This window comes from Typopeltis vanoorti, chromosome 15 (assembly GCF_054136105.1).
Source record: "Typopeltis vanoorti isolate ZY-2024b chromosome 15, IOZ_Tvanoo_1.0, whole genome shotgun sequence".
Taxonomy (NCBI): domain Eukaryota; kingdom Metazoa; phylum Arthropoda; class Arachnida; order Uropygi; family Thelyphonidae; genus Typopeltis; species Typopeltis vanoorti.
In genome coordinates this window covers 33,612,768-33,630,121 of record NC_143563.1, presented here as the reverse complement: position 1 = coordinate 33,630,121, position 17,354 = coordinate 33,612,768, and the positions used below count along the sequence as shown (strand labels likewise).

The 17,354-nt window shown below is 37.1% G+C and overlaps 1 protein-coding gene across 2 annotated transcripts in view; it reads left to right on the top strand.

The window, feature by feature from the left end:
• The window catches only part of Uqcc1 (Ubiquinol-cytochrome c reductase complex assembly factor 1), a 145,103-nt gene that overhangs the window by 14,074 nt on the left and 113,675 nt on the right, over positions 1–17,354 (top strand). The gene's annotated exons all lie outside the window — the stretch shown is intronic.

Here is a 17,354-nt window from a genome sequence, read left to right as displayed (position 1 = left end):
CTTGTTAGAGAATTTAAGTAATTAATGCAGCTGGCTTGCCATTCCTGAGCTGTGCATCCCTTAAAGGCAAGTATTTATGCCTGTAGCTCTCTGTGTTCATGGGACTGGCTTGCCTGTTTTGAGGGATGAAAAACTCAAGTTTCCAGGAGAACAAAACTTCCACTTTCATTATGAGGCTGACTAACTCACCATTTGATTGAAATTACCTGATCAAGGTTCTTTACATCATAGTGGAATTCAAATACAGGTCTTTCCAACCTAGGCTTGAAGTACTTGTTTGGTCATCTGTGATGAGTGAGAATTTCTGGTTGACAAGTAAAAAAATCAGAATTTCAGTTTAATTTAAGTGCCCCCATAGTGCAATTGGAAGAACGATGGTATGTTGCGCCCTTCAATTGGAAAAGGCCCAAGTTTGAGTCTCGTCATGAATCTTTATATGGACTTTTTCAATCGAAGGTGAGTTAGCCAATCTCATATGGAGGTAGCAGGATTTATTCTCCTGGAAACTCGGGGTTTTTCATCCTGCATACAGACAAATCGGCCCTTCAGAACATATGCAATTTACAGACAAAAAATACTAGTTGTGGTGGTGTTGGGCAGTAGATGGTGCTGATGTAGATGATTGGTAGTAGAGGTTCAGTGTAGTGGTGGAGATGGAGAGTTGTACAATAGGTGTCTTCCTACGACAAGTCTTCAGACTCCTTGGAAGTGTCACGAATAATAATAATAATGTTAGTTTTATTTACATAGTATTGATTCTGTATTATGTTTTATGTTGTAAATAGTTTCTTGTAACTTACTTATTGCAGCTGTTTGATCATGCCAGTCATTACAAACACCTGTTTTACCAATTATCACTGATTTTGTTAATGGAATATGACCAATAAGAGATTAAGAAATGCAAACATAATTTTATCTATAGAGAGCATTCAAGTATACTTTGAAATAACAATCTAAAATAGATGGAATGCAGATAGTAGTATTAGTTATTAAGAGCATGCGGCAGAGTGCCACAGTGGAAGCATGCTGGGCCCATAACCCAGAGGTCTGTGGATTGAAACCACCCTCTGCTAGTCCCCCCCCCCCGATTATTATTAATTTATTTTGCACCTTTGTAGCACAATTGGGAGAATGACAGTACATTGCGCTCTTTGATTGGAAAACTAAGTTCGATTCTCGTCGTGATGAGAGGAATCTTCATATAGGTTTTTGTTTTTTCAATTGAAGGTGAGTTAGCGATCTCATACAGAGGTAGCAGGGTTTTTTCTTCCAGAAACTTGGATTTTTCATCCCATATACAAACAAATTGGCCTTGAAAACAAACACAGTTTAAAGACAAAAAAATACTAGTGGTGGTTGTGGTGGGCAGTGGATGGTGTTGGTATAGATGATGTGGTTTGCTGTAGTTGGTGGATTAAGTGGTGGAGACGGAGAGTTGTAGAGTAAGTGTCATCTCCTCGATGAGTCTTTGGACTCCTTGAAGGTGTCACATAATAATAATAATAATAAACTTTCAAAAATGTTGAAAGATTGGAAAGTTCAGAAAGAATTAAGAATTATTGCATGCCTTTCTTTCTTTTCTCAAAATATATAATTTTTGTATATTTATTTTAAAAACATTACTTAAGTGTTTTTTTATTTTTTTTGTCAGTTGTTGCAATGTCATATGACATCACTGGCCATATCCATGTGCCAATGTTTTTGAGCCTTTCTGAATTCAGGTAACCCATTGGAAAACTAAATTCTTTTCTCATCATGATGAGAGGAATCTTCATATGGGTTTTTGTTTTTTCAATTGTAGGTGAGTTAGTGATCTCATATGGAGGTAGCAAGGTTTTTTCTTCCAGAAACTTGAGTTTTTCATCCCACATACAAACAAATCGGCCTTGAAAACAAACACAGTTTACAGACAAAAAATATTAGTGGTGGTGGTGGGCAGTAGATGGTGTTGGTATAGGTGATGTGGTAGTTGTGGTTTGCTGTAGTTGGTGGATTAAGTGGTGGAGATGCAGAGTTGTAGAGTAAATGCCATCCTCTCGATGAGCCTTTGGACTCCTTGAAGGTGTTACATAATAATAAACTTTCAAAAAGGTTGAAAGATTGGAAAGTGCAGAAAGAATTAAGAATTATTGCTCTTTCTTTCTTTTCTCAAAATATATAATTTTTGTATATTTATTTTAAAAACGTTACTTAAGTGTTTTTTTTTTTTTTTTTTTTTGTCAATTGTTCCAATGTCATACGATATCACTGGCTATGTCCATGTGCCAAAGTTTTTGAGCCTTTCTGAATTCAGACAGCCCATTAATTTTGTTAATGTTGCATAGTTTTGTTTTATTTTATTGAGAATTTTATGATGATTTTCTATGTATTTACATCAACATTTGTTTTATAATGGCATAGGAGAAATTGTTTGATTTCCATAAAAGAGTGATTCAAGACAAAGTAAGTGTTGGAACTGAAAACCTGAAAGTAATCATTAGTAAATAATAAATGTTCATGTATCATTGATGAAATGTGTGGTGAGTTTTTTTCCTTCATGTCTCATAGACTGATAAACACTATTTAAGTAATTGTACACGTGGTATGTTGTTATAACTATGGGCCATTTTTTTTTTATTATTTTATGCATATTGATATGCACAGTAGTCACCCCCCCTTGTCTGCAGGGGATACGTTCCAAGACATCCCATAGATACCTGAAACCATGGATAGTAGTGAACCCTATATATACAATGTTGTTTCCTATACACATGTATAGGAAAATGTGTTTATAGGAAATATACACTATACACATTTATAGGAAAATTACTGTGCCAAATATACAATTAGGCACAGTAAGAGATACTGTGCCTAATTTATAACTGATAATAAAATAGAACAATTATAACAACATGCTGTACTGAAATAAAAATTGTCTGAATGTGAATGGAATCTTAGCAACCTCAGCATAGATTATTATTATTATTTATTTATTATTTTATGAAGTGGAAAACTTTCACCTTTTCACTTAAAAGGAAGCACTTTACGGCTTCTCTTTGGCATATCCAAATTGCCAGAATCACTTCTCTTGCTTTGGAGCCATTATTAAGTAAATAAGGGTTACTTGAACATAAGCATTGCAATACTGTGACAGTCGATCTGATAACCGAGAGCCATTCAGAACAGCACACAATTTAAAACTTATGAATTGTCTATTACTTAAAGAAAGAGCTGCAAAGCTTAATTTCAGCGATGTAAAATTACATAGGCAAACTGGATACTAGATCCAACATTATTTTGAAGCCCAATGTTTGTAGAAACTATGGAAGTTTCATAAGTTGACCTGAGAGCTTACGAGAGTACAATCCTCTGCATCCCCGAGTTGCCTTAGCTACCTGAGTCAAGTAGTGCTAGAGCAACTCAGAGATGCTGAGGATTGTATTTTCATAAGCTCTCAGATCAACTTACAAAACTTTCATAGTTTCTACAAACATTCAGCTTTGAAATAATCCACTTTGGCGATATAATTATAAATTGTTTATTTCTGGAATTTTCCATCTAATATATTGGGGTTGACTGCAAATAAGGGGAGGAGAAACTATGGTTTATTTTTTCCCATAATTTAGAAACACTGCTCTAGAGACTAAACGGATTTTTTAAGCCACATCAGGCCTCCAGTAAGCAGGGTAGTGGTGGTCTCATACAGGCAATGAAATTCATTACCACTTAAAAGTTAAAAAATTGCTTCAACATTGGTAGTTACAGGGTAAAAATTATCAATAGTATTAATTGAGCCTATAAATTATCCAGACTGAACCATGCTACTATGATATATTAAGCAGCCATAGAACTCCACCCAAGCTGATGCATGACTAGTGAGATACTGACTGGTGAATTAGCATGCAATTTTTGAAGTCCTGGAGGTGACTGCTAGATTTAGAGAGGAAAAAAAAAATGAAAATATATTATAGGGACCAGAGAAACAGTTCACTGTAACATGGGGTTTGCATATCCTGCATGAAGCTGTAATGTACCTTGTGAGATCATCATTTCCTCCTCATGTCCCTTCACATGAGGCTCTTGTTTGTGGTTAGAGGATCTTTCATTGATGGTAGTGGCAAAACTAGTAGGTTTATGGATAAACCTACTAGTTTTGCCACTTAAGCTAGTGGCCTCATCTAGGTTGGGATGAACATCCAAATACAACAAGGGTTACATATGAATCAATACATCACTAAAAAAAACACTGAACGTATAGGAACTGTTACACAAGAATACAAGTACAACAGAAAAACATGTGGAGCATGTATGCTACATACGGCAAACATTGAGAAGTTTAGAAATAAGACAAAAGGAGCATATTGGAGATGTCAATAACAACAGAGTAGACAGCTCAGGCCTGGCATTCCATTTCTCCCACACTTACCACAACATTGAATGGAATAAGAGCTCCATGCCATACATAGAAGATAATAACTTCATTTCCTGCAACATCAAAGAGACTACAATGGATCCACTCACAAGGCAATCTAAACAGAAACCAGGGGATGATTTTGTGTGACATTTGGAAGTCACTCATTAGATCTTAATGAGTGACACATCAGACTTTAATTTTTCTGCTAACTATCGGATGTACCTGCTGAATAATACTGACCATGTGCCAGCATCCATGCTTCACATGTTTCTGTTGTATTGTTGTGTAACGGTTCCTACACATTTGGTGTTTTTTAGTGACATATTGATTCATATGTAACGCTTGTATATTTGTATGTTCATTCCAACCCAGATGAAACCACTAGCTTAAGTGGCAAAACTAGTAGGTTTATCATCATCATCATCATCAAATTCCTGCCATGTACCCTCAAGGGGTGTACAGGATATGACAGTACTACATGAAAAAATTACATTATTACTAACTTCCTATCTACAATTTTCCTCCAAACCAGTCTGTTACTTGTCAAGACTCCAACATTATCAGATCTTATATTTCTATCGTCTAAGGCACTTTGTACCGTATCAATCCACCTATATCTTGGTCTTCCTCTGGGTCATTTTCCTGCCAACCTGGCAGAGAACACTTGTTTTGCTAATCTTTCCTCTCCCATTCTATTTAAGTGACCATACCATCTGAGATTAGCTCTGCTAACGCATTCCTGGATGCTGACAATGTCAAGTTCTTTCCTAATATCCTCATTTTTAATATGATATTGCCATTGATGCCATCTGTTCACGCCTCTAATCTTTCTCAGGACTCTCATATCTGCGGTCTCTAGTCTTTGGTCAAGTGTTTTACTTCTGACCCAGCTCTCAGATCCATAAGTTAAAATTGGTTTGAACACAGTTTTGTATACAGCTAATTTAGTGTTCCAACTAATTTCTTTCTTATTCCATATGAATTTATTCAGTTGACTTCCCACGATACCAGCTTTGCTAATTCTGTTGTCTATTTCTATATTTAGTTTACCATCTTCAGTAAAAATTGTGCCTAAGTAGCTAAAATGTTTTACTTGTTCCACAGGTTCTCCATTCACAACACAGTTGACATTTTCAATGATTCTGCCTATTTTCATTGTCTTTGTCTTTTTATTGCTGACCTTCATACCATATCTATTACAACAGCTATTCAATTTAGTCAGAGAATCTTGCAGACTTGTAGCGGATTTATTTAGGAGTATAACATCATCCGCATAAAGCAAAGAGCTGACATTAACATCTCCAATTTTGATATCAGGTTTAATACCACATTCCTTCATAATGTGATCCATATAGATAATGAATAACAGAGGGGATAATGTACATCCTTGTCTCACACCAGATTTAACATTAAACCATCTTCCTGTACTTCCTTCAATTCTAACTGCTGACTCACAACTCAAATAAAGACTAAGTATTGCTTGATATAATGCCCCATTGACACCATATAACTGCAGCGTATTGAATAGCTTCTCTCTTGGCACCTTGTCATATGCCTTTTCCAAATCGACAAAACTTAAATACAGATCTTTGTTATATTCCCATGCTTTCTCGACTATTTGTCGTAAAGTGAAGATCTGATCCTGACAGCCTCTATTTGGCCTGAATCCAGCTTGTTCTTCACCAAGCTTTTCTTCCACAATTCTTCTCAACCGTTTCTCAAGTATACTTGCATAGATCTTGCCAGGAACACTCAGTAGGGAAATACCTCTGTAATTCTCACATGCAGTTTTATTTCCCTTTTTATATATGGGTACTATGAGAGCTCTACTCCAATCATCGGGAATTCGTCCCTCTGTCCAGGCTTTCTGAACTATGCAGTGCAGCCACTGTAAGACTCTTATACCACCATACTTCAGCATTTCTGGTCGAATATCATCTACTCCTGCTGCCTTTCCACATTTCAAGCCTTTGATGGCTTTTTCTACTTCAAGTATGGATATGTATTCCTGACTGCATGCCTGGTCAGTGTTTTTTATCACTGTGCTGTCATCACTGCTTGTTTCATTTAGCAGTTTTTCAAAGTAATTACTCCATACTTCAAGGATATCTTTTTCTCCTGTTATCATTTCACCTTTATCATCTCTAATTCCTTTTACAGCACTCTTTCCTCCATTCCTAAGCTTCTTCAATAACCTCCAGAATATTTTGCCACCTTCTTGATATTTATTTTCTATATTCTTGCCAAAGTCCTCCCATGACTTTTGTTTAGCTAGTTTTACACACTGTTTAGCTTTCTTACATTTGTCTCTGTATTCTGTAAGAGTAAAAGCTGACTTATTTGCCAGGAACTTTTGATATGCTTTCTTCTTTTCCTTCACTGCCTCTTTAACTTCCTGTGTCCACCAGGGAGTTCTGATTTTTTTATCTTTGCACACAACCTCACCACGTGCCTCTCTGGCAGAATCAATCAATGTTTCCTTCAGAGTTTGCCACTGAATCTCCAAGGTTTGATTCCTGTTCTCAAACTCTTTCATTTTCTTTTCAATAATATTTCTGTATTTTAGTCTACAGTTTACATCTGAGAGCTGCTCAACTTTTATTCGCTTTAAAACTTTCTTACATGTTATTCTTTTCAATATGAAATTCAATTTTATCCTGCTCAAGACTAAATAGTGATCACTTCCAATTTCAAATCCTCTGTACACTCTGGTGTCCTGCACCAGGGAGAAAACATCACTATCAACAATAACATAGTCAATGAGACTTTTCTTATTCCTAGCCTCATCTCTCCATGTGAATTTGTGCACATTTTTATGTTGGAACATGGTGTTAGTAATAACCAGTCCATGTCCTGAGCAGAAATCCAACAGATATTTGCCATTATTATTAGCTTTGCTCTTTTCTCCAAATTTTCCCAAAATATTTTTGTATGTCTCACAATCATTTCCTACTCTACTATTTAGATCCCCAACAAGGACCAACTTTTCCTTTTTCATTGTGTCAGTTGCTTTTTCTAAAGCCTCAAAAAATTCCTCCACTTCTACCTTAGTAGAGCCTTCTGTGGGACCATAGGCACAAATAAGTCTCATTGTCCAGTTCCCCATTCTCATATTTGCCCACATTACTCTACTTGAGACTGACTGCCATTCAAGAAGATTAGCCTCGTATTTTGTGTTGAATACTATGGCTACTCCTTCTTTTCCTTGATTGTTATTGCCTGAATATAACATTTTGTATTTATTGCTCAGAAAGATCTCACCAGTTTTGGTCTTTTTTGTTTCAGTCACCCCTATTATGTCGATCTGGTACTTATCTAATTCCTCAGCTAGCTCCATTTCTTTGCCATTCAGGCTTCTTACGTTGATAGTACCGATCTTTAACTCTGGTGATGTTGAGTTGGGGTTTGTTTTCAGATTTGTTCCAGTAGCTGACTTTTCGCTGTTCACCCTGGTTCCCTGGCGAAAACAACGGGGGCCTTGTTTAACCGGGCGACGCCCCAGCCGGCATGAAATTTTGTCATGTTGTACCATCATTTTTTATTTTGGTTTAACCAATAAGAATACAATTTGGTCGGCTAAATCCCAAATTGCCAGCCCATCCTCGTTCGTTCAGTATCAAAGTAGATACCCAACAGGGTGCACCACGAGAAGGTGAGGATTGGACATTAGGTCAGAAGCTCTGGTCGGTTCTCCGCATTCCTTTAAAGGCTATGTGGAGGTCTCCTCTCAGTTATACAGCTTTGACCCTTAAGCACCCCTAGTAGGTTTATTAAATCATTATGACCCATAAACCCATTGTTAGGTATTTTTTATTAAATACATAAGATGTGCTAAAATCAGAACCAACTATAACATTTAAATATGTTATAGCAATATCATATTCATAAGGTATTGCTAAGATAAAAAGCATAGTGTTTATCATATTCTAACTACGTGTTGTTCAGAAGTTTGATGAAAGAGAATCAAAACTGGTTAAATACAAGTTCTTGATTTTTATTGCATTGGATAGTGCATAACATTTTAGATGCCTCCTTGAATTCCTGGATGTAATTACTGTAAGCAATGTAAGCCATCTCTGTTTGCTGCTAGAGCACTTGAAGTTCTTCATTTGGTGTTTGGAAAACATGACCCAACTTATGTTTTCTTTGTCACTTGACAACTTTAACATGTTCTACCTTGTTAGAACCAACATGCCATGTCAGAGATTGCAAAATCTCGAATCCTCACAGTATCTGCTTTGGCCCACAATTTCCCTAACAAATCAACCTGCCCTTTTCCTATACTCTCTCTATCACTCTCCAAACTTCATTTTCCACTCTGGTCTCTTCAGCTATCTGCCTCTAAATCTCGACTTTCTGTAGTCGAAATACCCCAATAGTGAGGTTATCCTTCTTCATGTCAGCAACACATATTGCTTTCTCTTCTCCAGTTTCACAGATCAAACAGGCAGGGATGCTGATGTTTTGCCATCAGCCATATCCTATTAAAGATCATCAATATCCCAGAATACTTGACCTCTTCTCAGCAATCTTTCCCTCTTTCAAGTATACTGTGGATATCAGTTCCCCTCTTGGTAACAGATCACAACCTCATACGTCTCTTTTGCCACAGAACTACCTTCATCCACCAGGTCACAGTCTCGTGTCCTTTGGCACTAGAAGGGTGCCAAATGGGACGACCTCCATGACTTCTGTTCCTCCTCCTCATAATCTGACTACACTTCAGTTCTTCTGATTGAAACACCTTCAGATTGAATAACAGTAACAATCCTCACAGGAATGAAGGTTTTCATCCCTTATTCCACTCCAAAACTCTCAGTCACCATCCAAGTCTTGGTGCTCAAAAAACTGTGCCACCGCAGTAAAAGAAAAAACCTCTGCATACCATGAATGACTCAAGACCAAACCTCCAGCTACTCTGCCTGTAATGTAGCTCGCGACAGTTGTAAATGAATCATCACCAAGTCCAAATCAGACTTGGAAAGTGCCAAAATGCTGCAAATTTGTTTTCTGCCCAAATAGCTGTCACTCCTTCTGGTCCCTTACCAAGGCCATTAGGCACAGCTTCTGACCCACCCAGGTTTCCACGACTCTCACATTCAGATGATACTGTGGTCACCTCACTTAAGGACAAGGCAAACTTACTAGTATCACTCTTCTCTTACAATTCCTACATTGATGACATGGGCAAAGTTCCCTCACTTCAATAAGAACAGCTCTCTCCATATTGCCCATAGTCTTCTGGCGAAATGAAATCCAAAAAATCCTGAATAACCTGAAGACAAACAAGGCATCTGGTCCTGATGGTATCCCACCTGTTGTGTTAAAAAATTGTGTCCCAGAACTAACACCTATCCTGTATCGCCTCTTCAATCTCTCCTATTCAGTTAGCATCTGCCTTACAGCATAGAAACAAGCCCACAACCAGCCTATCCCAAAGAAAGGCAATAAAAGTCGACCAATGGTCTAAATCATCTCGCTTTCACCCCCATCTCTAGACTGAAGCCATGGAAAAATCTGGAGAAACTCATGTGGTTGCCTTCAACATTTATTATTATGTGACACCTCCAGGGAGTTCAAAGACTCATCGAGGGAGAGTGTGCCAACAGCATCGAAAGATTGAATCCCTTCCAACTACTAACTGCGCTCAAACTTGCTTAACTTTTTGCGTGAGCCATTAGTAGCAGAAGCTCTACCAATCGATCAACCTTTGCTGGCATTTCAAAGGCATTTGATTGGGTTTGGAACAGCGGCCTACTCAGCAAGCTGCCATTCTATGGTCTGCTTCCACACTCTGACACTGGATCACAGACTTTCTCACTGGTTAGTCACTACATCATGGTGGACGGTTTCCTCTCCTCAGATTTCCCCACCAATGCAGGAGTACCCCAGTGTTCCATTCTATCATCTACTCTCTTCCTCTTGTATATAAATGATCTGCTCTCACATACTTCCAATGCTATCCATAACTTTCCTGATGCCAGTACATTCTATTCCTCTTTTACATTTGACAAATCTTGTAGTGCTTAAGTATTAGAATCCTCAAGATCCACCATGACCAGTGACCTGAACTCTGATCTCCTAGCTGTATCCCAATTAGGCAAGGACAACCTTGTGGATTTCAATGCCACCAAAACTCAGTCCTGTACGATTTCTCACAAGAAAGAGCTTGCATCTTCATAATACAGAGATATCCAAACCCTATCAGATTTCTCTTCTTGGATTAACTCGCACCTTCAATCTTTCATGGCACAACCACATTTCATCTATAGCTTCTGCAGCTGCCAAAAAACTTGGTGTAATTTTTTGCACAGGACACTATGCACACTTTCACAGCTGCCAACTATGGAATATTGCTCCCATATTTCAGGTGATGCACTAAAATCCTATTTAAGATTGCTTGATTCTATCCAGAAAAGGGCAATCCAGTTAAGTAATGATTCCTCTCTCACTTATCCACTTCAATCCCTCTCTCACAGATGTTCAGTTTCTGTGCCTCTTCTACAGATAATTTCGTGGACAGTGCTCTGCAGAATTGGCCACTATTATTCCTCCACTTTCCTCAAATCATTAGAACAAGAGCCACTGCTGAAAAATACCTTTTTACTATTCATCTTGAAACTCACCAAACCAACTTCACTGCTTCCTCTTTCATTCTATCTACTTCTGTTCATTGGAATAATCTTCCCCCACTGTGTCTTCCTCAAAGACCTTCAGCTCTTCAAAGTGTGAACAGATTCCTCTTGCCCACATTTTAAAGGCTACAAGACATATATGTTTTGTGACCTTTCATGTGTGGATCAGATGTTACAAAAAATAAAAATAAAAATGTGTATTTCTCTACTGGCCTGTTTGTTGTACTTAGTAGATACCATGTGAGCAGTAAGTCAACTCCCAGGGTTTTAAGGTAGAATGTGGTGGTTTAGATAGAATTAAAAATATAGAGACCTTGTGTAGCAGAGGGAAGGCTGTCATTTCATGTTGTTTCAGTATTGTCTATTCCATCTATTATGTCAAATACATGTTAGAATTATAGCTGCTTTTTACTAAAGAGTCTCAGTTATTGTGGTTGTTTGAGGCATTCATAGGGTTGAAAGTTTATTTTGCACTTGGTTAGACGATAATAAATTTAGTTGAATCCTTTATCCAAGTGTGAGCAAACAAAGTTTGCGTCTGAAAATATCTTCAGGACTGGGGTAAGGTAGTACGACACCTCGTAGCAACAGTGGACCAAGCTAACATCACTCCTATTTCAGTATCTCCCATAATGCAAAACACATCTCCTTGCAGATATGTATAATGTTATGCATTAAGGGAAGGGCCACTACCCAGATTAGTTTTGACCTTTATTGAGGTGTCTTCAGTGGGAGCCAGGCCCAGAAGTGGAGATATCAGGCTTGTACTACCTTACCCCAGTCCTGAAGATATTTTCAGGTGCAAACTTTGTTTGCTCACACTTGGATAAAGAATTAAACCAAATTTATTATAGTCTAACCAAGTGAAAAATAGACTTTCAACATCTTTCTCTAAATCCAGAGTAATTTAATAAAAAGATGGCACACCTTTTGGCAACTCCTATAGGTAAAGATGACCTCGCCATTGCTTCTGCCTGGTATCTCCACTTCTGGGCCTGGTTCCCACTGAAGAGACCTCAATAAAGGTCGAAACTAGTCTGGGTAGTGCTTGGGGTAGGATTTTACTTGTCTCTGAGTAGAGCCACCGCTGAGATTATGGCTCTGTCTGGTGGTGGGGTGAGCCTGCCACTGGGTAGAGCCAACGCTGAGAAGTTCTTTATGGTGACAGGTTGAGCCTGTCACTGAGTGGAACAAAGCTGAGTTGGGCAATCTTTCGGGATCGTCTAATTTTTAGAAAGGTCTTTACTTAAATACACCTCAATAAAGGTCAAAACTAGTCTGGGTAGTGGCCCTTCCCTTAATGCATAACATTATACATATCTGCAAGGAGATGTGTTTTGCATTATGGGAGATACTGAGATAGGAGTGATGTTAGCTTGGTCCACCTTTGCTACAAGTTGCCCGGTGTTGTACTACCTTACCCAGTCCTGAAGATATTTTCAGGCGCAAACTTTGTTTGCTCACAGTGGGATAAAGGATTAAAGTAAATTTATTATTGCATTCATAGGGTGCTGTTACAGGATGTTTATTATTATATTTTTAATGTTTTGCATTTATAATAATTTTATGATAGAGTTCCTAAGAGAAACTATTCCTTGATTCTGCTTCTTATCATTACTTGGCAACCTGTTACATAGGATTCTTATTATGCCTCTTTTTTATACTAGGTGGTTTAGTGTAGCATGGAGGTAACATGCAGTATGTGCTAGTATTTTCCTGTAGACAGCATATGATAGTTTCTTCTGATCAGACATCCCCAGAAGAACTTCAAAAAAAAAGAGGTGGGGTAATTATTCAGGCTTACGGACCTTCAGTTCTCCATGCTCAAATTCATACAAAAAAATTCCTAAGTCTACAAAATTCTCAGTTTAAAGTGCATTAAGAAAAGAAATAGAAATATTTAACTTCTTTTAGCTCACCTGCAGTCTCTCACACAAGATGTAAGCCCATATGCATATCAAGACTAGTGACATGCATTTGTGACAACTAGGACCAAATGGAGTTTGTGGAAATTTTCAACCAGTCTCTTTCTCTCTGCCAGTCATGTGAGTATTAGAGAGGGAGATATAAACTTCATACATCCTCAAATCAGAGAAAGGGAACAAGGGAAAAAAGGATGAAGTGAGAGGAAAATTAAAGGAGCATAGAGCTTTAGTGAGAAAACTAGTAGAATTGAAAGAACCAAGTGGAAGTAAAGTAAGGAAGAAGGAAAAGGATAAACTGCAATAAGTTGCTCTCCTACTATCAGGTGAAAGTCTTCACATTTATGGCTTTGAATGACAATATAGACACAGCAAATTAGGAAGATTCTAAGCTTTTCCTGCAGTTATGAAATTTCCTTTGGTTTAATTCTCACAACAGCTTCTTACTTGAAGTAACTACTGTAAAGATGCTCATATAAAACAAAGAACTCTTTCTAGTTGGTGATTGAGCGAACTCATCAAGCAGGGTATAAAACTAATTCTTCTCTGTTTACACGGTGAAGCATTATTTCTTTCCATGTGTAAGAGAAGAAGAGATATAGTGAAATTAAGAACGTTTTATGTTGATACAGGTCATGCTACACAGGAACTTAGTTGTGATATGGAATTAATCTCTCATTTGGTTCATAAAGTTTGTTAGTTGTATGCATGAAAAAGGGCCTCGGAGAGTAATTTTATTGGAGGGGTTACAAAGTGTCATTTGGACCCCTTCCCCTTCTCCATTAGTAATTCTGTTTTTATTCATTACTGTTTTATGCCATGAGCTGTAGCCTGTAAAGTTAAAAAGGGTATGGAAGATGAGAGAGGAGCGGAGTGAACTCCGCTCCTCTCTTACCACTTACTTTAAAAAAAGTACTTTCTTGACCTTTTTTTGCAAAAAAAGTTTGAATCACAGCATGAAAGTTAATTGTTCTGGCAGTGTTTGATTAAATACTTAGCCTTGCCAAATCCACAAGACATCCTGAGACTTTGTAGACCTTAAATAATTCTTAATTAGCTTAAGTTTGCTAAATGACTTCTCTCTCTACAAAAGCTACTGTTGCTGAAATTGTTAATAGTATTTTTAAGCTAACACAAACATTTGAAACAGGTCACCAAGTCTGTACTCTGTTAATAACAAGTTCAACAGATTTAATGACTTTAACTGTGCATTTACAAAATTTGTTTTATGTACTGAGGGTAAATGTTGCATTTCTTTTCCAAAGTCGTCACTATTAAGGTCAGCAGGATATTGCTCTGATAAAGATAAAACTTTTCTCTCCACATCACTTTTGGACATGGTGAGATATTTCCACAAGAAATCAAATTTTTTTCTTCCTACTGCTTAATAGCATTGAAGTGGACAGTTAATCCTGCTATAATATTGTCTACCAAAACATAAATCACACACTTTCTGAAGTAGGCCTCTTCTGGAGTATCATCTGTGTCATTCATTTCTTCCAAGTGAGCATCAAGTGTGCTGTTGTCATGTGGTCTTGCCCTCTTGCACCTAACTCCATCACATCTGTGGGAGAGTTTTATTTCTATATTTTGGTTTGACACAACCAATTTGGCTTCATTCCACATGCATTTCCAGTTGTTTTAAAGTTTTGTCAGGAAAGTTTCTATGTTTGCTACTTCAGCATCTAGTGTGGCATCTCTAGCTTGGATGACCTTGTTGCAAATATCTATGCCAGCTAATATTTTGTATCACAGCTGACATTAACATACAGGCAAAAGAAGCCATGTATAATAAAATTCCATGAACTTCATTTCTTGTTTTGGCCATCAAATTTAGTTCTAGGCAGTCTTCCAGTGCTAATTTAATCCCAGGCAAGTTGAGCTGCAAAAGGTTTTACACATTCAACACAATCTGACCATCTTGTTTCAGACATGCTATGAAGAGAACAACCAATACATCTTTGTAGTAATTCCCGCTGCTTGGTACTGGAAGGACTGGAACTGAACAGGTAGTACACAGTTTGAATTCTTACAAAAAAAGATTGTTGTTTCAGGTATGCATTCAACAGCATCATTTCCACATAAGTTGAGTATGTGACTACTGCAAGGTGAAAGAATTGCTGTTGAGCATTGTTCTTTTATTTTTACTTTTATGGCATTATATTTTCCAGCCATATTTGCCCCATTATCATAGGCTTGACCTCTATAATCAATGAGAGGAATAGCATGTTCTTTCAATGCATCAGTTATCAACTGAGCAATTTCTTCCCCTCTTTTGTTGCTACAATCTGCAAACTTGAGAAAACTTTTTTGAATCTCATACTGCATTTCTTTTAAAAATACATATCTCAAAAGAAATGTTCGCTCAATATGGGAATAATCTAGTGTGGAATCTACTATTACTGCAAAGTACTTTGCAGATTGCCTCTCAAACAAATTATGTTGTTTCACAAGATTTGAGCATTCTGCGATAAATTCATTTTGTGAGTCAGGGGACAGATAATGAACTTGAAGCTGTTCACTCCTCTTCTGTGACTCCTGTACACTTAGCACATGTTCCTGAAAGATGAAGTCCCACTTGGAGAGCAGTTCAGTGAATCCTAGAAAGTTTGAATCACCAATTTGATGGGTAACCAGTAAATGCTACCATGCTCTCCCAAGAAGAGTGCAACATCGATGATGCACTTTAAAAGGTTGTACCATTTCACAGCTTCAATTTTGAACGACACTTCTAAGATGATGTCAACTCTTTTGACAACACCTAGCCAAGAAATTAGCGGCAACATTCAAGGAGTTCATAGGTCATTCTCCCCTCCTATATAAAGAAAACACAACACTTTATAAACAAAATTAAAAAACATAACACTCAGCAAAGATGATTTATTAGTCAGTTTTCACATTTCTACCCTTTTCACAAATGTCTCAATTAGTGACACAATTCTCCTACAGAACATATTTCCACCCGACATTATGGCTCCCTTTGTCCACGTACTACGTTCCGGTTACTTTGTGTGGCAAAATAAATTTTACCTACAAAAAAGAAGTTACTGCCATGGGCTCACCTCTACCCCCAGTTGCTAACTTTTATATGGAAGCTTTTGAGCAACGTTCTCTTGATTCCTTTACTTTAAAACCTACAGTTTGGCTTAGATATCTTGATGATGTTTTCGTTATCTGGCCACACAGTTGCCAAATGTTAAACAGATTCCTTAGCCACCTGAACAAACAACATGAGCACATACAATTTACTATTAAAATTGAAAATCAGAACTCGCTCACTTTCCTGGATACGCTAGTTACACATCTTCCCTCAGGCTGTCTATCCTTCACTGTTTATGAGTTTATGGTGATATGAGTTAGCATGCATATACTGGCCAATATATACATGCTAACTCATATCACCACCTTCACAAAAATTTGGAGTCATTAATACCCTCAAAAAGCAGAGCTATAACAATTTGCTTTAATGAACAAGCCCTTAAACAAGAATTAAAAATTATTAGCAATACATTTATAAATAACGGATATAGAAAAAATACTATTAATAAAGTTCTTCATAAAACTTCATCAAAAAATAATATAGATTACAGTAAAACCACGTATCCCATATATTAAAGGGTTATCAGAAAATATTAATAGAATCCTACACAATTATAACACCATTTTAAACTTTTAAACTGCATTTAAAATTAAAAAGCATATTCAACTCCTCTAAGGATCCTCTCCCACCATTAGTACATCCTGGAGTTTATTGCATCTGTTGCACCTGTAACTTACCTTATATTGGGGAAACTGGACGTACAATCCCTATCTGTAAAAAAAAAGAGCACAAACGACACATTAAATTTAACAATTTTGTTGAAGCAGGCCTCTCAGATCATGCTCTTAACACCTACACAAATTGATTGGAAAAGTACTTGCTCATTACATCATACAAAAACCTAGTAGGAACGGAAATTTAAAGAAGCCTATGAAATTTTGATTAACCACTCTAATGTTAACAATAATGGTGGCATAAAAATCCCAAAAATTTGGATGGCACACATTCAGCCCACTTAGTTTCCAGCAAACCCTGACTTTAGGACTCTAAGCAATTTTTCAGCTTTTATTGGCCACTATCCATACCAGTTGGTTGTAATTTATATGTATACTTATATAAGTAATTTTTATTTTTATTTATTAATTTTTTTTTCCTTTTTTTGTAAACATGTTGCTCTCCAGCTTAATTTAATTTCAGAACCTAATAGATAATGATAATAGGACTCTAGCTTTGACGTAGTACGGTTTTTTATTCTACCAGAGGTCAGGCCAATAGTTGTAATGGTTGTCAGTAACTTTAGTATGCCATGTAGATTGTAGTACAGCTTGTTTCTTTGTATATATGTGTATACTCCAGATGATGAC